The following is a 24,596-nucleotide window of genomic DNA, read 5'->3' as shown; positions in this document are numbered from 1 at the left end:
GACAGAAAAAAGAGCAAAAAGAAAAAAAAGTAAGTAGCGAGCTTTAACATAATATGTGAGCTCACATCGCAAACAAGGGCTTCTGTAAAAAGTTAAATGTAACTACTTTTACTGGACGTCAGTAATATGGACATACGACTCATGTGTTACATCTGTAGTTCTTAAACTGCAGCGGGTATCAGAACCAGCCAGAGGGATTCTTAACACACAGATTGCTAGGCGCACCCCCAGAGTTTCTGATTCAGTAGGTCTGGGGTGAGGCCTGAGAATAAGTTTCCGGTGGATACTGATACTATTGGTCTGGAGCACACATTAATAACTATGGTGCTAAATGTTCCTTGAGGTTCATGTTGCCTTAAACACTGATTCACAGCACAGCCCTCTTGGACATGAACGCACAGGAGTGGCATCTGTCAACAAGACATCGACAAAATTGTCATTAAGAGAGCAGATATAAGGCTACAGGTAATGGGGGAGGATGTGGCTGCCTGAAAAGTCGTGCCCAACTTATGGGGGCCTCTACTACTCAGTGGCAACTGTTGTCACAGGAGGGACTGGAAGCCCAGTGTTGCCGGCCCAGTGTAGCAAGAGCAGAAGTATGGACATCAGTGGCAACAAAAGCAGCACACAGTACTATTTATTATGTACGAAGCAAGAGCTATCATTAGACTGTCCCATTTAATAATCCCAGCAAGTCTATAAAGTGCGATAGTTATCTTCGTTTTAAAAATAGAGAAGTTGAGAAACAGAGAAGTTAAGCAACTCGCATGGGGGTCACACAGCTTATACGGAACAGGACTAGGACTGTAATTCACTCTTGCTTCTGAGCCTATATTCTTACCCACTATATTTACCATCTCAGATAGTCTAATGTTCTCAAGAGATAAACCCAGTCTCCTACATTTCCTGCTCTTTTCAAAACTTCCGCAGCCACCTCCACACTCCTTGACCCCGCAAAAACAATACATTCATGTGTGGGCCATAACTAGTCCAGATGCTGCCAGGTAATTAGCCCTGACCTAGAAGTGATCAAGAACTTCCCAGGACCTTACACAGACAGTCTGCAGTCATTACTGAATGCTTGCTATGTGCCAGGTGCTATGCTATGTGGTTTGTAAGGATTATCACTTTCCTACTTCAACCCTATGAGGTAGATACCATAGGGTTTTCTGTTGAGAATGAGATAAAAAAATTTTGAGACACAAAGCAAGAAGACACCTTGCCCATGGTGCGCATGACCTGCCAGCAAGCAGAGGCAGAACTGTGGCCAAGATGCAGGCAGGCGGCTCAGGCACAAGGCCTCCATGGCTCTGCTACACCATCAGGACAAGCTAAATATCACGCCCTAGCGGTGAGGATGGTAACGAGGTGGCTCCTGAAGAGGACGGGGGAGGTCTCAACACAAATGCTTCCGCAACTTTAGGGGTTTGAGTGGTTCAGTCCCACTAGCACCTGTGGCACTTGAGAATTTTTGAGAGAAGTAAAATCCCAAAGAGTGGGTTCACTGATTCACTGGGTCAGTCATGCCTTCATTGTATACTTCAGTGCAGGGTCCTTTACCTTTCTGGAAGCACACAACAGTCAGGCACACAACCCACAATGAAGCCGAATGTGGAAGCCATATGAGAGACATGATTAATTCACCGTAAAAATGGAGAGGAAAAGGTAGCTAATTCCAAATGGTGAAACTGAGGAAGGGCTTGGATGAGATGACACCGTGACCAGGATCTTGAAGGAGAAAATAGCATTCAAAAAGGAACATCTCTACACCCCAAGCAGTTTGGAGGAAGGCTCAGCTAGGGGTGGGGACAGTGCTATGGTCGGAGCACAAGGGGCCATGGGGGCCAGAGGCTGCAGCAGGTGAACGTAGAAGATGAGCCTAGGGATGGAGCAGAGGATCCTACAGAAGAGCGCTCTGGTGTCATGCTGTACTATGTGGACTTCTTTACAAGACACGGAAGGTTTCAGAAGAGAAGAACTACATGCTCTTTGCTGGTGCTTTAGGAAAATCAATTTACCAGTACTGGTAGGATGATTACAGATTGAAGGAAGAGCAATCTGTCCTTTAATTGAGGACAGATCAATTAAAAAAAGTCTTCTATCTATGCAGGCAAGAACCGAGGGGGGAAAAACTGACATGGACCTTAGAGACATTTTCAGAGAGAGGTTTTGAGTCCAAGACCATCTGAGAGTAGGGGGATTATACGTAAAATGTACTCATTAATAGCAGTATGTATTTTCAATGGGACCCATAATCCTCACCCTACCCCCTTCCAATTGAGATTCATTGCTCTGAAGATAGTTAGGTTGAGTGAGGTGTTGGATTCTAAAGGAAATACAAGAAGCAGACTCTGGGTATGATGAATTTAACGTGTCAGAGATCAGGGTCAATAAATTTAGCCAGTGGGGGCAAGATATGGATCCACAGCTCTGAAAACATGGCTAGATTAGAAGGCCAGGGGATATCTTTTTGAGACAGTGATGGAAAGAATGAGTTGAGCACCCGGGGGCCATGCTACACAAGTGTTATGTACAGAACAGACAGAAGACATGCCAGAATGGGGAGTTTAGAGGGTGTGAGGTGGAGGGTGAATTAAAAGGAGCAACAAGGGATCCGGTATACTGGAAATCAAGGAACAAGAGAGATTCAAGGAGGAAGTAATAGTCAACAACATCAAACGCTCTGGAAAGACCAAACATGATGAATCTGTATGTATGAGGTCAGTGATTAACACTGAGAAGGAGGTGGGGTAGAGCCAAATTTGTAATGGGCAGTGAGGGAGCAACACTCATCTTGCCATAAAGGGCAAGTCAGTTTGCAAGAGTTCCAAGAAGGAAAAAACAACAGCTGTTACTCTAGCTCAGCTTTCTCCAAGGATTTATAAGAACAGTAGAGTGGCCCCTTCCTCTGCAGTGCAGACTGTGCTCCATGTGAAACAGCAAACATAGCAGAAGGGCAAACACATGCTGGGTATAACCAGGCAACCAAGAGAATCCAGCTTCAGCCAGAAAATGGGTACACTATCTCAGACATTAACATTACCTGGGTTTCTGATTCCTAGCAACCCCACCCACTCTAGTATAAAGTATGTGTAGAGAAAAGCACAGAAGATGGGGGGAGGGGGCGGGAAAGACATCAAGTGATAGGAATGGGAGTTGAGAACGCAGGGAATGGCTATAAAAGAGAAAAAAAGAATAGAGAAGAGAAAGGAAATGGAATTTAACACTTAAAGTAAGGAGGTAAACTAGTTAAAAAAAAAAAATCCTGTGACAAAAATGTGAATTTTTGCCACTTCTGTAATAAAACTCAAATTCAAAAATGTAACATCTTGGGGTATAGTAATTAAAATGTGTATCTTTATTTTAAAAATCAGTGTAAACACTACATGCTTATATCTGATTATACTTAGTGGCATTCATCATGAACAATTTTAGCTAATGCATATCTGAATATTTCTACAGCTTTTTAAAAATACTGGCTTTGTGCATTAAATTAACATCATATAGACATATAACACTCAACACTTTTTATCCTTCTTACTCGATTTAACTCTGTAACTAAAATTTCCTGCAACCAAAAATGCCTAAACTGCAAGTAAATGAAGCATTAACCCAAACATGGTAAGCCTCCTGAGACCAGCTCTTTTCCCTTCCAACAAATACTGGTCTCAGCTTTTACACTTTCCCATAGTGTCAGACAGGCTACAATAAGCTATTCTAACTTCCTCCTTTTCAGAAGACAAAACGGTCAAGAAAGAATATAATGAGTGTTTCAAGTAATGATCAGCTCATCATTAAAGGAAAACCAGGAGCTTTCTAGGGGCAACTAAAACATTATGGACCTACTCTGACTTCTTAGTTGAGGAATGTTTTCAATTTTTGATCATTCCAAATTTACATTCAGACACTCCCATTCATTCACTTACTCACTTGGCCTCCTGGAGGGAGAAACAGAGGACGAAGACAGGAAAAAAGAAGCTACTGTTTACTAATACCAACCAAGGTATAAATAATGTAGGAATTATCCTGTATATGATCTCATTTAATCTTTACTATATTACACGGTAGCCATCCCGAACCTTATTTTCCAGAAGAAGAAACAGATTCAGCTATGTTAATTGTTTGTCCCAAGTAAAAAAGGTATGAACTGGAGGGGCAGAAGTCCACATTCCAGTCTGTATGACCCTATAGTTACTAGCCTCTGGTTATGACCCAACACTGCCTCAAGCAAAATTTCCAAAACTAAGTAGCACAGCACACGGGAGAGTATCAATAAGAGGTCAGGAGTCATATGCAGGCATATCTCCACACTCAATCTCCAAACCATCTCTTCCCTCTAATCAACCATTACACAGAAGTTCTCATACCAGAAAAAGGTAAGTGCTTTATTTAAAGCAGACTTGATAGATACAAATCATTTCAAATGACAGATTAAACACAGTAATTCAAGCATAGGGACCTAAAGATACCAATCTCGGCAAGGGAACATTAAAGGGTTTGTAATAATTATACTCCGCAAAAAATCTCAACTACTGGATGTGAGCCACAATTAGAGTGACTTTTGTGTACAGAGAGATCGAACAGTAAGATCTGCTGAAGATTTTACTACAATCCTTGTTGTATGTTCTGGCTCCATGGAAAAGATATGGGCAAGACAGAGCAATTTGAGCCATGTTTCCATTAAATCTCTGCCTCTTTTTGTTCTGTAATGAGTTAGTGTATTACAAAAGACTAGCAGGCCCTTTACATGGAAAGAAAAAAACCATATGGAAGGGAGAAATGACTAGAAGGCCAAGATAAGCCTTGGTAATACATTTCCCAATGTCTCCCACTAAAAAGGTGGTAAGTAGGAATAGGGTAAAGGATTCTTTCTAGGATTTAGAAAAACTTATCAATAATGTTACCTAATTTTCATTCCTTCTAAGATTCTAGAAACACATTCTTTCCTTGCATGCTTCTGTCTCTTTAGACTGTATTTTGAAAAATCAGTAAGGTTATGGGAATTCTCATCTAAAATTCTGTTAACTAAACCAGAATCCTTTTATAGAACAATGAAACCAAAAAAGTTGAATAAGTCATCCTGTGTCCCCCCCCCCCCCCAAAAAACAGAGTATGGATCGACCAATTTTGGTTCATGATCCATGAACCAGATCTATGTCCAAAACAAGATTCTAGATATTCCTATATAAATTCAAAATTCCAAACTCCAATATAGACTTTAGGCTAATACTTCCAAACTACCTCAAAAACATGTGAAAGCAGCCCCTACTACATATCTCACAGAATGGAGTCTAGCAAATACAGAACAAACCAATTTTCAAAGTCCAAGGGGACTTTATTAAAAAGCAAAAGAGCAGAGAGATTGTTCTAAAGATTAAAAATCTAAAAAGACAGTAAAACCCAGGCACCTGGGTGGCTCAGTAGCTTGAGCATCTGTATCTGGATTTCAGGTCAGGTCATGATACTAGGCTCATGGGATAGAGCACTCCTCCTCCCCTTATGCCCCTCTCTGTCAGGCTCCACACTGAGGTTAGAGCCTACTTAAGCCTCTCTCTCTCTATCCCCCTCTCCGCCTTTCCCAGGCTCATGTGTGCTCTCTCTAATTTTTTTTTAGTTTTCCAAAAATAAAATAAAGTAGGGGTGCCTTCATCAGGTCATGATTTCACGGTTCATGAGTCCGAGCCCCACATGGAGCCACACTGGGCTCTTTGCTGACAGTTCAGAGCCTTCTTGGGATTCTTGGTCTCTCCTCCTCTCTCTCTGTCCCTCCCCAGCTCACTCGCTCTCACTCGCGCTCTCTCTCACTCTCTCTCAAAATAGATAAATAAACTTAAAAAACAAGGTCATAAGTAAATAAACAAAGACCCTAAAACCAAATGCAAGGTGTGACCAGCGATTGCAAGCCACATCAAAAAAATTAAAAGGGTATTAAAATTAAAAGGGAAATTGCAAAATTTTAATGCAGCAGTATATTTTAAAATATTTTGCTTCAACATTAATCTCGACTGATAATAGCACTGTGATTGGGCAGGAGAATATCTTTGTTTTTAGGATATACATGCTGAAGCAGTTAAGGGCAAAGCATTCATCACGCTGACTATAATTTCAAACAGGTCCACCGAACATATTGGGGGTGGGGGGGGGAATGTGAAACAGGTTAACAATATGTGAATTGAGATGAAATCTATTTGAACCATTATTTCAATTTGTCTGTAGGTTTAGCATCTTTAAAAATCATATTAGAAAATGGGATGCCTGGGTGGCTTAGTGGGTTAAGCGACTGACTCCTCATTTCATCTCAGGTCGAGATCTCACAGTTCCTGAGATGGAGTCCCATGGTGGGCTCTGCACTGACAGTGCAAACCTGCTTGGGACTCTCTCTCTCACCCTCTCTCTGCCCCTCCCCTGCTTGCTCTCCCTCTCTAAATAAATAAATAAAAGAATAAATAAATGAATGAATGAATGAATAAATAAATAAATAAATAAATATTTTAAAAAATACGAGAAGAAAAAACAATCATCTTTAGTAAAAATAAATAAATAAATAAATAAACCCACATTTTTTTTAAACATTGTGGTGGTCAAGAAACACAAACACATCCCAGGATGTCGTCCCGTATTCAAAATAAATTTGGGGTTTGTAAAGGCTAAAACAATGTTATTAAAAGAGCTTCCCTACATTTAATAGGACCTTCCAATGAAGCAGCAAGATAATTATGGTTATAAAGTCTCCTGTGGCTTTTATGAAATAAGAGACTTGCTATAAAAATCAGCAGAAAAAAAATTATGCAGGTTAACCTCTCAGTGATTTGAACAGTAATAAAGTTATGGGCTGTTTTTTAGCTGCTCTTTTCATCAAAGCTATTACACTTTTTTCGTGACTAAACGTGTACTATTTCCCTCTCTGAATGTTAAATAAGACCAGTGTGAACGAGTCCCAACTTGAGATTGGCATGATACGCTTCAGGACACATACGTAAAGGCTGCCTCACACTAACTTCTTCATTACTAGACTTAGTTTGTATCACTGGCCAGAGCTTCTAAATAGTACCATCTGACTGTTATGTTACTAAGGGAGGGGAAAGCCTATGCCATACGGCCCCAGCCCAGCTCCAGAAGAGAAAGGGTCGCCTACTGCAAGTGGACAAATGGGGACCCCAGCTCCCTTCCTCCTCTGTGAGCTTTTTATAAAAATCCCATGTCCAAAGTCAAGGTGTCTCATCATTACAGGGAAAACCTGAGGTCCTTACAGGAAAAAGATTTTTCTTTAACATAAAAAGTTAATGTTGTTAGTTGGCCCTAATAGGACAAAATCAACCCGGGTAAAAATGTATTAAAACTTAAGGTAGATAACAGAACTGCCTTTAGGCCTTTAACAGAACTTAGGAAGTATTTGTCTAGATAAAGTTCCTAACATGATTGCACACACATGACGGGAAAGTTGGGACGATAATCCCCAGAATGTGCAAAGAAGGCCTTTGCTCAACACATTTTTAAGGAGGCTACAAGGGATACACTCTCTTTGAATTGATGCTGTTAAGACTTGGCAGCTGGTTATTTTTATAGATGGATTGATTTCATATCATTGATTACTTAAGTCTCACAGCAACAAATGGCAATGAACTCAACCCAAGAAGGGCAAATCTCTCCAACTAAAAGATCTCCAAGTGTAACCTTTCTCCTCAGGATGCAGTAAACTTGCTTTAAATGTAAAAAAGCAAAAATCCACAGAGAAGTATAAACTGGCATAAAGCAGAGTCAAACCTAATGCAGGACTATTTCTAAATCTGGCAAATTCTTTTAAGATTGAGCCACTATTAGGTTGCCTAATTTTTGTTCACAGACTTTCCCTAGGGCGGTCTACTCATCTATAACTTAATCCACCCTAAAGAGAATGGAATGGAAAACCATTTAAATTGTAGTTGTCTGTTTTTGTTTGTTTAGACAGGCAATAGAAGAAACAGAATTCTGAATTTTTGACAATTCAACTACTAGTATTATTTATTTATTTGAGAGACAGAGACAGAGCGTGAGCAGGGGAGGGGCAGACAGAGGGAGACACAGAATCTTTAGCAGACTCCAGGCTCTGAGCTGTCAACACAGAGCCCGATTTTGCAGGGCTTGAACTCACAAACTGTGGGGCTCCAACTCAAAAACCTTGAGATCATGACCTGAGCCAAAGTCTGCCGCCTAACTGACTGAGCCACCCAGGCGCCCTCAACTATTAGTATTTAAATTAAACACATTTTTGTTTTTCTGTACTAACACAGAAAGAAAACCAATTAGAACATGCACATATACATACATACATAAATATATATATATATATATATACACACACACACACACACACACAGACATATATAGATATAGATGTAGATATAGTTTAAAATAATAAAACTTAAAAATAAATTAGTACATAGTTAGTACAGAAATTAGTACATAAATATATATATTTTAAAATAAAATTTAAAATAATAAAATATATATATATATATAATTTCCTTAAGGTGTAAGTAAACACTAAATATCTATTATTGACGTATGACTTCAAAAAGATTGCACATTTAATATTTTCATTTACCTTCACCCATGATAGTAACAGGTTTTAATTCCATCTGGTGAAATTTCATTTATTTACTTATTTGTTTGCTTCAAAACCTTGCAATCTTTTGTAGATTTTTATCTGAAAGTTCTAAAATTAATTACAAATAAGAAAAGGTGATTTGAATGTATAAATTTATCACTGTGGGAAAACTTTTACAAAGAACAAAGTTGTTTTCTCTTTAAAAATGGAATTCAAAGGATTAGGTGAGAACTCACCCCCAAAATAACTTTAAAATATTTTGAATACTGACATTTGTGTATATATAAAAATAGGTCCACAGAGATCATCAAATTATTGAATAAAACAACAGGTTTCCAATGTTATCAATCACTAGTAGAAACACATTTCAAGTTTAGTTTTTAAATAATAAGCTAAATAATATCTTAAAGGATTTGTCCTTCATAAAATACATTCTGATTCCTTTTAATCTAAGCTTTAATTGGCAGGAGGGTTATAAATGCATATTTTCTAATTAGCAATAGAAAGCCCCTCCATCCCTGCAAAATAAAATGAAACAAAGAAAAAGAAAAAAGAAAGAACCTAAACACTGGGACTAATTTAGTAGAGGCCAACCCCAACCTTAGACTCCATCCCCCTCTCCTTCAACAGTCCTCTGGCATGCTGAGCTCCAGCCCTCTGTGTTCCCTTCAGGTGAATCACCTTCTGATTCCTGCAGGTTCAGGAAATGCTCTTCCGCAGTCGACAGATCTCACCTACTCTCAGATGTGAGTCACTTACTTTAGCGAGAGAGCAAGTTGCTCCAGTTGTTCCAAGCAGGACAATCTGAAAGGGTGCCTCAGAGGACACTCTCAAGGAGGGTAGGGGAGAACCCACCTTCTCTGACAGGGAGAAAAATGCTTATTTTTCATGCTGTACCAGAAAACCCACTTCTCTGTTAACCATAGTTTCCAGGCTTATTCTTAATTAGAGTTGAGAAGCTTGTTCCAACTCGAAGACACCGTATCAGGTGAATGGACACCCAGACACCGCAATGAAAGGTAAATCAAAAAAACTTTTTTTTAATTTTCTTAAAAGCTGTGGTTGATAGGACACAGCACTGATTAAGACTGTAATTATCCTTCTGCTTAAATCTGAGGTCTGAAGAAAAAGTAGAAATTAGAATATGAACTGAATGAGATAATGTAACGACTCTGTGGGAGGCACCACAATCCAAAACAGGGGCCATACATGCTTCATGGGGCTTCGCGGTTTCCAACTCAGGCGGGCGGAAAATGTAAACTGTGTATCGTGACTTCAAAAGGGGAAATGATGATTTGGAAATCACTTCTGTTTCAGTGAAATCTTTTATCACATTTACTTTATTAGGTTGAGTAAAATCCACAGTCTCTTCTCATTGTTTCCTACGTCCTAAAATGTATATTTGTTTCATAATCCTTCATTTACATTTTTTTAAACAGAGAGACCAAAATGAGAAAGATGATTTTTCTGCCCAGATTGCCTCATTCTGATAAAAGAATCTCAATCTTCTCATTGTCCCACAAAGAACAGGGCGATCCTCATTCCTATTCCATTAAGAGATCATGTTAAAACATGTCACGAAGGCACTGAGGAAACTGCCCGGCTACTGACAAAGGGCTCGAGACAGCTTAGTTCGGCTTCACGTTCAGACTGTTGGGGAAGTTTTTGCTTCACTGAGGAAAACAAAAAGCAAGCATGGGGATTTGAACCTGTCAGTGTTATAATAAAGACTTTAAAAGATAGGTGAGCCTAAAGTAGAGGGACTTTTCGTGGTTAACAACATTTAGCTGCTAGAGAATTTTATATTGTATTCCAAATTGAATCTGCTTTCGCGTTAGGGGTATTAACATTTTCAACAACAGCTTTCTTTCAAAATCCTAACTAGAGATGCCAACTTCCTAGCAAAATACACAGCAAAAACTTTGCTTCTCTAGTACCAAAACTATATGGGACAGGGAGAGCCAGACATTGCTCATATTTTATATCATTATTATCTCTGCCAGCTTGGGGTTAACAAAAGTCTTTCCTTCTTGAAATTAGGAATCAAGGAGATTCTCTTAGTCCTTCAGCAAAATCCTTTGCTAAGACTATCATTAGCCACATCTACTTGAAAAGTCTTTTGATATATGTGGGTGAAGGCAGAGGGGCTGGAAGAATAGATTCCTGAATACTGTATTTAAGGATGTAGGCACAAAATCATAACTTTCATGAAGAGGCTTAGGGGAAATTTCCTAGCCAGAGACAGCGTGCTGAGAGGGATTCCTGCATTCAAGGAAGCGGGTAGGTGAATAGACACTAACTGAAAATTAATGTTTTTATTCAAGCTACTGGTGTTCACGCCCTCTTTGGAGTCTGCATGCTTTTCTCCCTTCCTTGCTATCTTAGGGGTTCACTTCCTTCAAGAACAAAAAGTATTTCATGCTTAGCCTGTACTCAGAAAATTCCACAGAAATTTAACACAGAGGACACAAGAATAGTCATTCGTTCTTTGTATGCCTCTAAACAGGAAAATTCATACAACTCCCTCAAAGCCTGTCCTGGTGAGAACAGAAGTGAGGTGAAATCTAAGGAAAATCACCTGGGAGCAACCCACAGTCTTGAGGACAGAGGTTCTCCACGGGCATGGGGACAGAAGTTTGGTTCAGGGCAGAAAGTCAAGGACTCACAGCAAAATGACCAGGGCTAGGATGCAGACTGTGCCAAAAGTTATCAGTAAGTTGGGCAAGCCTCTTACTTCCCTGGAAGCTCACTCCCATCCCTCACAATAAAATGAGGGAATCAGATTAGATGGTCATTAGAGGCCCCCAGCATCTCTACATTCCCACAATCCAGGTGATATGCCGAGGTACTAGGATTCATTATCAAGAACCAAGGCTTGGATCTAATAAAGGAATGTTGGAGGGGGCACTGGGTGGAGTCCAACAAGATAAGGAGGACTGATCCTCTCTCCATTTCTGTCCCAGCCAACTACATGATGTTAATCAAATCCCAACGTCTTTAGGCTCCAGATTCTCCCTCTGCAAGATGGAGATGAGAACAGTTAGCTCCTTGCTTCCTCAGGTAGAAAGCTTTGCAGTAATACAAACACAAGGGCCACTTGCAGTTCTTATAGCTGTGACCATCAAAAGCAGAGAGGGAGAGCCAAGGCAACCATGACCTTGTGGTTAAAAAGTAGATGAGATGAACCACTTGGAGAGTATCAAAGTGAATAAGAAACAAGACTCACATGTTCTCCATCAGGCCAATGGTTAAGTCTAAGCTCCTTTCTGGCCTGGCTACACTTTTAAATATTCTTCCTCCCTATGTGGCAAAAATGGGCAGAATAGAATGTTTGTTCTCTACCTTGCACCTAATTAGCATATTTTTATCTTTTACTAACATTCATATTAGCCAAAGATGAAAACATTTACACTAAAAGGCGCTTGAAGAAGAGTACTGAATAAGTTTCACATAGTATAAGACTTCACATTAAGCCATTCATATCAGTGACTCCTTAATTTGTCTTAAGGCAATTTCTAATAATAATTTCTATCATTTTAGAAACAGAAGCTAACTCCTAAGTGACTTTTTATAATGTATTAGATAAAAGTCATGACACAAACTGCCCTTCTAGCCTTAATACTAAAACAACCATCATAAATACATTGATAGCTTAATATATGCCCAAGAGCACTGCATATTTCACCCATATTCAAAAAACAAATGGAGACAGCTGTAAATACTGTTATTACCACCATTTCACAGCTGAGGAAACTGAAGTTTAAAAGATACACAAGTAGCAGAGCTCTCATCCTGAACCATGTTTTTCTGCCGTCAACCATGCTCTTAGTCACTACTTTGCAATCTCTGGGTAAATGCACTATTTGCCATAGTGACCTCCCCCCCTTTTTTTGCATAGTTTATAAGCAAAATTATATAGATTTGTGATTTATTTACTGTGCTACCGGACTGCAGGAGATAAATGGCTATCTTGGGTACGTGATAGATTACAGTCAAGATGGAGCTACTTTACTTTCTATTCTTTCCAAAGGAGACATCATATAATAATCAGCACATGAACCCCCAATTCGTGGGGAGGCAGCAACAACAGAATAGTTATGAGCACAACACTCAGAGTGACTTGTGTTCAAATCCAGGCTCCATCACTTACCACGTGTGTTAACCTGGGCTCTTGTACTCACAGGTCTACTGAGGGAACCTCGCTAAGCCTCAATTTATTTGAAAAATGGTGTGGGGGTGGGGGAAGACTATTCTTACTAACACTCAGGTAGCATCAAAATAGTGAGTTCTTACTATATGCCAAGCTCCAAAAAAAGATCTCTAAGGATCCGATGAGGTAATACTGTGGTAATACCTCATTCAATCCTCAAATCAATCCAATGATGAATATTTTCCAGGAGAGAAAAGGGAAGCATCGAGGTTAGGTAACCTGCCCAAGTAAATGGCAGATCTGCAACTTGAATCCAATGTCTTTTTAATAAATTAAAGTGTATCTAAATAATTCACAACTGTCCTACATGCACAATAGGATTAGCCAGTATTTGCCAAACCCTTATGCTTCTTAATGCTGTTGCTGTGCCTAACAAGATAGAAACATAGACTTTTCCACTACCAGAGGAGGGGTTAGCCAATAGACTGAGCATGCTCTCAGGTCAGAGATACTACTGGCCTTCAGCCACCAGAGTAACTCTCCAGCGGACAGACAGTAGAGCAAAACTCTGATTTTCAAGGCCATGGAGAGTACTAAATAAACCAAGATTCTGGTTGCTTCCAAAGCAGAAGTCAGTATAATAGAGGACAGCTGAAATAAAATAATCTAAGGTTCCTGCACTACAGATGCTTATGATCTAGTTGAAGAAAGGAAAATGCTAAGAGAAAATACTGGGCTGTTAGCACTCAGCTACATGGCTTCAGGCAGAAAGCTGACAGAGGAGAGGTAAGAAAATGACACATGGACATGAGCTGCCCCTAGGCTACAGGCACCACAGGGTCTACCACACTGCTTTTGGGATGGATGGCCTCCCTGGCCACACCTCCTCCTCTTCCAACCTACCAGACTCAAAGCTTATAAACAAAACTGAAAACAAATCATCATTGCGCTTTTCAAAACAATGTAGATAAATTGGTTGAAAGAGAAAACTGAAAAAACTACAAAACTAATTGTTTACTAGATGCATTTACAAAGAAGACAATCCTTCATAACATGGGTACAATGTGGTTACCCACAGTAAGATATAATACTTAAATAATCACAATTATTTTGTGGTTGTTTCCAGCAAGCGTTGTAATGATCTGGATAATGAAAACTTTAAACAAGATGAAGTATTGCACGTGTCAAAGTGTCTAATGTAGTACCTATATCATATGTAGCAAAATAAAGGAATAAAAAACAGTGGATGCCATCAAAAAGGTAACTACTGTATTGATGCATCTGCATATTACGGTCATTGGTTAATGGATATTTCCATTGTATTTATTCAACACCAATATTCCCTTCCCCCTAAAACATTCTTTCTAATTTCATGCTGCAATAATACATCCTATCAAAAATTTCTCAACTGGTAGGTAGGCATATGAAAATGCCATTTTCACATGTACAAAATATTATTTCCATGTGGTTCAATCTAATACACCATCATTAGCAGTAAGAAGAAACTTCAGAGCTTCTGAAGTAGTCATCCCAAATTAAATACAATGCCATTAATGTCTGAAATCCTATACATTGTCTCAAAGCTTGTCTTACAAACTCATCAATTTCCAAAAGGAAATTATGAAGAGGAAATTGGTAAAACTCAGGTAGAGTTTTGGAGCAAGCATCAGGTAACAAGGCTCTAGTCCCACAGGGAATGAACAGAAACGCTAAGGAAAGGCTTGGTGCAGCCAGTGTCACAAATTGTAACCCACAGACAAGCTTTATTGGGCCTACCCAATGTGTTAACAAAATTAATCTGTAACTTAAAATTCATGCAATTTTATAGAAAATCCATTTTTCTTATAAATCAGATAATCTGATAGCAGCTGACCCATACACCTGTGTGGCAACAATCCAGAGCCTGAGACTAGGGCAACATCCCCCCAGGACATACAGTCCTCAGCCCTGCTGTTTATCTACCCTGACGCTTTGGCTGTTAGCTGGATCTTACTAGCATACTAGTACTGTTGATGATTTCTTCTGATACCTGGCTCACTTTCCTTTCGGGGGATATTACCTATGGGGCTTTATTTGAATTGGCAACCCTCCACTTTAGTCCCCCTACTTCAGAGGGAGGTGTTCGGAAACATCAGAGGACCAGTGTATGATGACCCTTCTCCTGGCCTTTGTCCATGTCTTACATGAGATCAACTGCCAGTTCCTATTCTCTCAGCCCTTCCTGTGTTGTACTCTTCTACTTCAGATGGCAAAATAAGATACTCATTAAGGAAACAATGGTAGATCTCTGCTAAGATCAGTTTAGGTCACAGGGGGCAGCCACATTCCAAGAGAGCCTAACATGAAGGCAAATGCTTTTTGAGCTTGACCCTCTATCTTCAGGTGCTCTGATGGATTCTGGAGATAGAAGGATTCAGAGACTCTCAAGCAGTCAGGCAAACAAGGAAAATGCAATAGTTGGAATTCTGGACAACGAGGCAGACAATAGGGACTGAGGAGCACTGACACAGTATAGGGGGAAGCACAGAAGACTTTTAGAAGAGGTCGCAGAGGAGTGAGACTTGAAAGCTGTGTAAGGAGCTTGCCCTTACATAGCTGGGCAAGGGAGAAGCGGGATTTCCAGAACAAAAGGGCCAGGTAGACAGGCAGTCTTGTGCAGCTGCAAAGTGGGCAGGTAGACAAGATCAGGTCACGAGGATACCTACAGAGGGGCTTCAGCTGTATTCTGTACAAGACAGGAAGCTAGAAGAGAGGGCTGTAATGGTAGAGGACATTAATCAAGGAAATATGACGGGGGAAAAAGAGAAAACACATATGAGAAATATTATAATAATGCAAACAGTTACTTATTTCTCCTAGTTGAGCAACTTACCATCTGTATACATCTATCCAAAATTATTTTGATTCAAATATTCCCACTAGTTTGAGAAGCATTGTTTTAAAAATCAGGTAATTAATGCCAGTGACATTGATTTTAAGAATCACTTTAAAGAAAATACTATACGTGTGTGTGTGCACGCGCGCACGCATATATATGGGTATGTGTTCACACACACATACATGAAATCAATTATATATGACGCCAGATCCTTTTATTACATATATATGGGTGGGGAAATTTATCTCTTGTTTTTATAAGAGGACAAAGTAAGTAACAGGGAGGGTCTGATGCTGATAAAAATGTGAAATATCCACTAGTATTAAAGACCTCATTAGAATGTTTTCATTATAAATGAAGGTAAGGGATAAAAGTGAAGGAGGACTTGCCTCTTAGGAATCAGTCTTATTCTATTAAACAACGTAACGGTTTGACTAAACTGTGATCTGAAGATTTAAGGTAGCTGAGCTGACACCCATTCTACAGGTAGGTGTTCTGTTGAGAACACCTCCCCTTTACCCACAGCTAGAAAACTGTGATGACGACCTTCCTGGAATGGTGAGAAGACCCCCACCATCACAGCATGAAGAATCACGTTACCTCTGAAGTATAGTGCCTCCACCATGGAATGACCCTTGTGAAGTCAGGAACAGCCACTCCCTGAGCCTGTGCAAAGCACTCCTCCCTTCTTCAGGATGTGAATCCAGCAACTGAACACTCGACCTGGGACCTTAAATTCTGAGATATTTGTTTTAAGGAACCAGAAGTTACCTGAAATATATTTGGTTCCACATAGTCATTTAAAACCATTACTCTGGTTATTGAAACTAGAACCCCTAACCTCTCTGACTAGCCTCCTCTGTTTCAATCATCCAGAATTGAGCTATATATCAATCAGACTTTGCCTAAAGAGAAAATAAAACTATACATGTCAATTCAGTCAACTCTAAAATTTAACTATATGATTAATAACAAATTTTATTACTGAACAGAAAAAAAAGTACTATTTGCCATGAGTTACATCTTTATAATACTGTAGTACTTACAACATAAAATTGACTTTGTATATATTATCTCACAACTTCTCACAGCACACTTTGGGAACTAGTCCAGGCATGTATTATTTTTCCCATTTCAGAAATATACAAGTTCGAGAGCTAAAATGTTTTGTCTAGGGTCACAGACTTAAACAGAGTCAAAAACTTAATACCTGCCTATGAATTGAGGTATAAGACACTAGCCAGGTTACTTCTGAGGTTCCATTCATCAAGTCAAGTAGCATAGCAGAGAGGCTCTGGGGCCACAAAAACTAAAGCTCCTTTCCTGGCTTCGCCTCTCAGTGTGTGTGATGTTGGGCAACTTGTTGAATCTCCCTGGTAAGGTTCCTCTCCTGTACAAAGGGAATAACCAGGTTTAGGGAAGGTTCTAAAGAAGCATTAGACCCAAGCGTTGCCTTCATGGAGTTCACAATCCACTTTACACCACTCTCAAAGAAATAGTTACCAACAAGTGGTCAGAAGTCACCTGATAACTAATCTGCTAAATCTCAATGTGAACCAAAAGACACATAATTGTAGGCTATAGATGTCAAGTGCAAGTCTGGAAAGAGAACTTCAGAGTAGCACCCGAACAACCTGATGGACTGTGCTTGGCACTCCAACACCTTTCGGATGTGACTCGAAGCATGCATTAACGAAGCGACCTATGACTACAGTGACCTAATTTCAATACCAAAAAAAAAAAAAAAAAGTAAACTGTATCCAGTGAGGTAACCTGTTTCTTTCCCAAGGCCTCCAGCAAAGCTGTTGTTACCCGCATTGGAAAACCCTCCCTCCCACCCTCCTTCCAGCTTAAATTTAAGGTATTCTTGGGTTACAGACGGTTCCAAAATAAGAGGCTATTATCTTTCACCAGAAACTTCGCATTAGATGTTTTTTGTGAATGTTACATCTTTACCATTGAAATGTAAGGATACCACAACAGTATTCCCATATGAGTTACTAATTTATTATGGCTTTTCTGTAAGAAAATGACCAACCTGCTGCTAAAAAGACAAAACAGAACAAAACAAAACCCTCAGATCTGAAATTCTAACAGTTTTGGATGTGAGCCTCTAAAATTCAAACAAGAAAGTGGAAGACAAGTAAGAGAGAACCACTGCCACCAATTAATCACTCCAACAAATGATGAATAACCGCATTCAGGGAGGAAGCACTTCACTGGCATTCATTTTTCCTATCTTGATCAGAAGGACAGTAATGAGACCCTGTGCAGCCAGAGAGGACATTGCTGGGTCCCAGCGGGCACACCTGCTGGCTCTTTCTGCTGAGGCAGGGGTTCCCCCAAGCTGGGCACAAGGGGCTCACCAACCAGGCTGAGGTCTAACACAGTGAATTCTAACTACAAGGCTATGTGCCTAAGGTAGCAGTTCACCAGTCCTGGATGCTAATCTTTCCCCTGGTCCCCCCATTACCCTTTCAGGGAAACAGGAGAGAGTTAGACATCTAACACGCCTGGGTTCAAGCCTCTACACCACCATTTATAACCTTTCCTTCCTTGGGACCCAGAATCTCAGTTCTCCCTCCAAGAAAAACAGTTTAATAATAACCAGCAGGGTTTTTGCTTAAAGACCCCAGCACAGGGCTGAACACAGAGAAAAGCTCAATTGTGACCATTAATAATTCTCAAGTGTGAACTAAGTAAGATCTCCTGACACCATTTTTCTGAATTGCTAAGAGGTACCAGGAAAATCATTTGGAAAGAATACTCTGCAATGGTCCTCAAAGCAAGAAAAATTAGGAGTCCAGAGGCAAGGAGCAGAGGAAGAAGAAAAATACATTTATAAACCTAAATAGAACACTTCTTGATCCATATCAATCAAATGTAGTCACGTAAGATTAAATGACAAACCAAAGGTTATAAAACCAAATATCTATAGGATCAGACAGTTAACACTCCCAAGTGAGGACACCCAGGATGCCAACAGAAAATGCTGGGAGCTGGCAAACTGGCCTGCACACTGCCCATCGGGAAGAGGCAGCTGATGCTGCTGGATTACTTGTGCTCAGTGTTTGCATATCTCATTCTTGAAAGTAGGATCCAAACTTGAGTTCTTATATGCAATTTCCTGGTGTTTTCAACATTGTTCAGGCCAAACAAAACTAGATCTCCAGTTCAGAAGATTAGCAGTTCCTTCACCAGCTGGACGGGAGAAAACAAACGCCCCCTCTGCCCTGTGCCCACCCCCCCTATTTCCTGTCCTCCAAAATGAGGCTCCAGAATCGTTCTTCATTTTTATTCTGGGCCAGTATAATAGAACTCCAGCTTCAGCTTCTATCAGATCTGGGATGAATCCTGACTCTACCCATTACTCGCCATGTGAGTCAGGGCAGGTTAATTAACGAGTCTGAACCTCAGATCATCCCGCCTGGGGGGAGTGGTGGGGGAAGGGAACGAAGCACCTAGGTCATGGGACTGCTCTGAGGATTGTAGGAGACATCAAGCAACTGGTCCAAGGTCTAAAATAAAGGAGACACTGAGAACACAGTAGTCCTTTTCCACCACCCTCATTCCACCACCTCCTCAGTCAAAGGAGGATATCAATGGATGGTTAAAAAAAGAAAAAAAAAAAGAAAAAGAAACACAACAACAACAAAAACCAGGCCTGTAAGCATCGATACCATCTAACCTCAGGAATGGCTGTGAAGCTTGGGCCTACATCAGACATCACATTCTTGAGTGGTTTCATCAGCTCTCAGCTGGGGGAGCAGGAGGTGGCACAACAGGATTCCCGCCCGTGAACAAGGTCCTGGAACCAAGCCATTACTACCGCTGAAGCAGCCCTCATTACAACACCCTGCAGGCGCCGGGACATGCCAAGGACGCACAGCAGCCCTGCAGTTTATGTGCACACAGCAGTCAGATGAGGCTCAGACACAACTTAAAGGGCAAGCTGGCTGAGCAAAGAGATCAGTCAAAGGGCTGGGACCACAAACCACATAACACTCTCAGCATCAACAGGGTGACAAGAACATGGTTCACTTTGTGTCCAACCTATCAATCACCAGATAAATTCTATTGTGTCCCTATGCTACACAACAGGAACCAGCAAGACGGCTCCTACCCTGTGCAATGGTGCCAGGTGGTCATAAATATTCTCATTTTAACCTGGCGGTCATCCCTTCGTGGACATATCCTCATATTCGTGTTTTTCATGAGGAAATGGAGGGGGAGAAAGTTGGAACATAACAGAAGTTGAAACCCCACACTCCACCACACTGCCACCGTGCTTGGCTAGGAGTAAGGGCAATGGGTGTTTGTTTTTTACGTTAATTATTTTTGAGAGAGAGAGTGCACACATGCATGAGTTGGGGGGTGGGAGGCCTGCAGAGAGAAGGAGGGAGAGAATGCTAAGGGAGGGAGAGAATGCTAAGGGAGGGAGAGAAGCAGGTTCTGTGCACTGTCAGCACAGAGCCCAATGCGGGGCTCAAACTCAGGAGTCATGAGATCATGATGAGCCAAAATGAAGATTCAGACGCTTAACCTACTGAGCCACCCAGGCGCCCCACGGTTGGTTAAGGTTGACAGTTTCCAATCAAATGAAAATGATCTTTGAATTGCATTTAGGGAAGGACTACTAGAAATAACACAAATAAAAACTAACATTTAACACAAACAAAAACATTTATAAAGCACTTATTTATAAATGTATATTCTAAGTTAACCTCTTAATGATGCTATAGAGCAGATAACATTATTGTACCCATAATTCAAAAGATTCATTATGGGAAATTTATCCCCAAAGCTTACCGGCAACTCTTAATTATCAAAATCCAGCTTCTTTTAACTTCCACCCTCTACGATCTTCAAAACAAAAATAACGCCTTCTATCTGATTAGGAACTCTAATGCAAGAATTTCTGTACCATTTAATAACTTGGGTTTAGAGAGCAAAAGAAAAGCATGGCTACTTGGGTTATTTAGAAAAAAAAATCTGCCAACAAGAAGCAGGAGAAACTTGAGAGGAAAGAAGCAGAGACCAGACAGGAGGTCAGTACAGCAACCCACACATGAAACTATGAGGGCCTTGTTCTAGAAGGGGCCTTCGGGAGTAGGGGTTGTAACAGCTTTCCTTCACAGCAAAGGAAAGATGTAATAAGACAAACAGGAAGATCAAGTAAGGGGTTGACCAGGTAAGGGGTAAAGCACTGCTTTGACCAAGAGATGAAGCAAATATTCAGAAATAGGGATAAAAGGAAAAGTGGTTTCCATGGACGAAAGGGAAAACAGTTCAAGTTCAGAGTTGTCGACTATGAGGAACATCCACATATAGCACATTCCATTGTGCAAGAAGGACTGAAGTTTAGGGAAAGGAAAAGAGGGATCAGGGAAGAGAGGTTATAGCTGAGCATCCGAATAGACATGAGCACTCCTGAAGAAAAGGAAATAAAAGAATGAGGAGCCATGGCCTAAATTCGGGAAAGCACGTTATTTAGAGATGGTAATAAAAGAGATGGAGAAGGAGAGAGCAGACTCTCAGAGGCCAGTACAGGAGAATAAAGTATCTCATTTCCATAACTGAAAAACAAATTAGATTCCAGAAAACACAAATATCTTATCAGAAACTAATTAAAACCCAACTCTTCTATATAATTTCAATAATAATTAAGAGAATGGAAGCATGGATTCCCCAGAAGTCTAAATCATCACCCATATCCACGGTCTCTGGATTTGGGATCCAATTCTAAAGATTTTATTTTTTATAGTACTTTTTAAGTTTGTTTATTCATTTTTAGAGAGAGAGAGACCACAGGAGAGGGAGACAGAGAAAGAGAGAGACAACAGGTGGGAAGGGAGAGGGAGAGAAACAGAGGGGGGCGGGGGAGACAGAGAGAGAGAGAGAGAGAGAGAGAGAGAGAGAGAGAGAGAGAGAGAGAATATCAATCCCAGGCAAGCTCCTCATTGGCAGCACAGAGCCTGATCTGATGCGGGGCTCAAACCGACAAACAGTGAGATCAGGACCTGAGCTGAAACCAAGAGTTGGACACCTAACTGACTGAGCTATCCAGATGCCCCTGGAACCCAATTCCAAAAGAGGAAATTCATGAATGAATCATACATATTGCTAAGCAGCCCCCACACACACACTCCAAGAGATGCAACTCTTGCTAAATGTACTTTGCATTTCACCACCTGCTTTAACAGAAGATAGGGAATGTACCTGTTATGTGTTTCTCTTGGTCTTGAAAACTCATCTGTAGTGTTGGTCAGTTGCTAGCCTATTTGTAGGACTTTTCCTTTCTGTGTGCTCTTTTGTCCTTTTTAACTTGAGATGATATTTATATGCCATAATTTGTATCAATTTTGAGCATATGATTCAATACTTTTTAGTAAATTTAGAGTTTTGCAAACCATCACCACAATCCAGTTTTATCACCCCTCCCCCCAATAAAACCCCTCATATCCTCACAGTTATTCTCAACTCCCACCCCCAGCGTTGAGGCAAACACTAATCTTTCCACTTCTATAGATTTGTTTTTTCTGGACATTTCATCTAAATGTTATGTAGTCTTTCACATCTAGCTTCTCTACCTGGCAAAATGTTTTTGAGGTTTGTCAATATTATAGCTGCATTTCACTCCTTTTTGTTGTGAAGTAATATTGCACTGCAGGACTATACCACATTTTGTTTATCCATCATTCATCAATTGATATTTAGGTTGATTTGACTTTTAGCTACTAGAAATAATGCTACCAAAATATTTCCACAGGAGTCTGCATAGGCACGTTTTCATTTCTCTTGGGTAGATACATATGCGTGGAATTGTTGGGCTGAATGATAAATTTAGTTTTACCTTTATAAGAAACTATCAGACTGTTTTCAAAGTAGCCACATCATTTTAACTTCCCACCAGCAATGCAGAAGTGTTTCTGTTTTTCCACGTCCTTAGCAACACTTCATTTTCTCATTTTTATTTATAGCCACTCTGGCAGATAGGAAATAACATCTCATTGTAGGTTTTTATTTAAATATCCCCAACGACTAATGATGTTGAACACCTTTTCGTGTGCTCTTGGTGAAAACGTCTACACAAATCTTTAGATCATTTATTTTCTCACTGGTTTTCTTATTAAGAAGTTGTAAAAGTTCTTTGCACACTCTGAATACAAATCCTTTATCAGAAATGTGATATATAAATACTTTCCCCAAGCCTCTTTTCTGGGTCCTTCTTAATGGCTTTCTGCTTTCTCTCCCGCTGTTGCGTGTGGCTCACCCATATTAGCTCCTCTTCTAGTATGGGTAAGCCATATTGGAATTCTTGTTACTCAGTAAAGTATATTTGAAGCCAAGAGAAAGAAAACCATGTAACTTGGGAACAGAGAAATGTACAAATTAAGAGGTGTTTGTCAGGTAAACTCCATGAAATGTTTCCATCAGAAACTTGATTCAAAAAAAGAAAAAAAAAACAGGCTTACTGAATCCAAGGGTTATCATTATGAAGTTCAGAAAACTGCTTCAATCATTCTTTTGAGTAATTTTTAATAATTAAAAACAAAGTGGAGTTTCACATCCTTGCCTACTTTAAAATCCTGCAACATTGACACCAAAATAGGAAAGACTCTTAAGAGCCCGAGTCATTGTCCATGCTCTGTTAACCAAAAAAAAAAAAAAAAAACCTTTTTGGTGCCCACCATGTAGTGATTTGACACGAGACATGGATAGGGTGTCTAAATTCACAAAGAGAGGATTCTGGTGGAGGGAGCGTTCACTAACAATATGGGAAATGTTTTTTCCATCTACTACCAAATCTAGCCCCCAAAGTTCACGAGATACTAGGGAACAGAAAAGGGCAAAGTAACAGATAACGAAACATTTGCTGCCAAACTCTCCAATACGCTTCTGCCTGCAAAGTGCTCTTTCCCTGCTGACTCAGCAACTATAAGTGCTTACACCAGCCAGAAATCTGCCTTGCACTTTTAAGGGGATGAGGTTACTTGGGATCTCTGCAGCTGCACAGTCTATCAACAACATCAGTAAAGAGAAAAAGTCTCACATGGTTTCATGAGCAACAGTGTGACTTCCCCTGTAGCAAACCATTTAAAACATAAACCCATTGGACTTGACCAGCACACTTTTCAAAATCAGTTTCCAGGATTTCTGCTTTTATCAATACTTCAGAGAAACCGGGGCGCCTGGGTGGCGCAGTCGGTTAAGCGTCCGACTTCATCCAGGTCACGATCTCGCTGTCCGTGAGTTCGAGCCCCGCGTCAGGCTCTGGGCTGATGGCTCCGAGCCTGGAGCCTGTTTCCGATTCTGTGTCTCCCTCTGTCTCTCTGCCCCTCCCCCGTTCGTGCTCTGTCTCTCTCTGTCCCAAAAATAAATAAACGTTGAAAAAAAATTAAAAAAAAAAAAAAATACTTCAGAGAAACCAAAAAACACAGGGCTACTTGAAGGAGAACCGGGGGAAACGTTTTCTAGCATTTAATGTTACATGCACATATGATCTCAGCTAATCTTTTTTTTTTTTAATTTTAATGTTTATTTATTATTGAGAGACAAGAGACAGAGCATGAGGATGGGAGAGATAGAGAGAGGGGGAGACACAGAATCCGAAGCACGCTCTAGGCTCTGAGTTGTTAGCCGAGAGCGTGACGCGGGGCTCGAACTCACAAACCGTGAGACAGATCATGACCCAAGCCACAGTTGGGCGCTTAACCAACTGAGCCACCCAAGCACCCCGATCTCAGTTAATCTTTATAAAAATGTATGGAATCTGAAGGTCTGAAAAGTTAAGGTATTAAGTCATAATCGCACGCCCGTCACTCAAACCCAATTTAATTCTTCACTCCTAATCAAAACTTGCAGATTGAATGGAATTGTCACAGAGAAATACAGGGACTTATGAGGCAAACGTTCCAATGATGTTAAATTTTTAATGGAATTCTATGTTTGAGGAAAACATAGAAGCTCACACAAATTAC

The 24,596-nt window shown here is 40.3% G+C and overlaps 1 protein-coding gene across 20 annotated transcripts in view; it reads right to left on the bottom strand.

Annotated features, from left to right (window-relative positions):
* MED12L (mediator complex subunit 12L) overlaps window positions 1-24,596 on the bottom strand; it is a 699,797-nt gene that overhangs the window by 105,966 nt on the left and 569,235 nt on the right. The gene's annotated exons all lie outside the window — the stretch shown is intronic.

The sequence above is a fragment of the Prionailurus viverrinus genome, chromosome C2 (assembly GCF_022837055.1).
Source record: "Prionailurus viverrinus isolate Anna chromosome C2, UM_Priviv_1.0, whole genome shotgun sequence".
Taxonomy (NCBI): Eukaryota; Metazoa; Chordata; class Mammalia; order Carnivora; family Felidae; genus Prionailurus; species Prionailurus viverrinus.
This window is presented reverse-complemented; position numbering and strand designations above follow the sequence as displayed.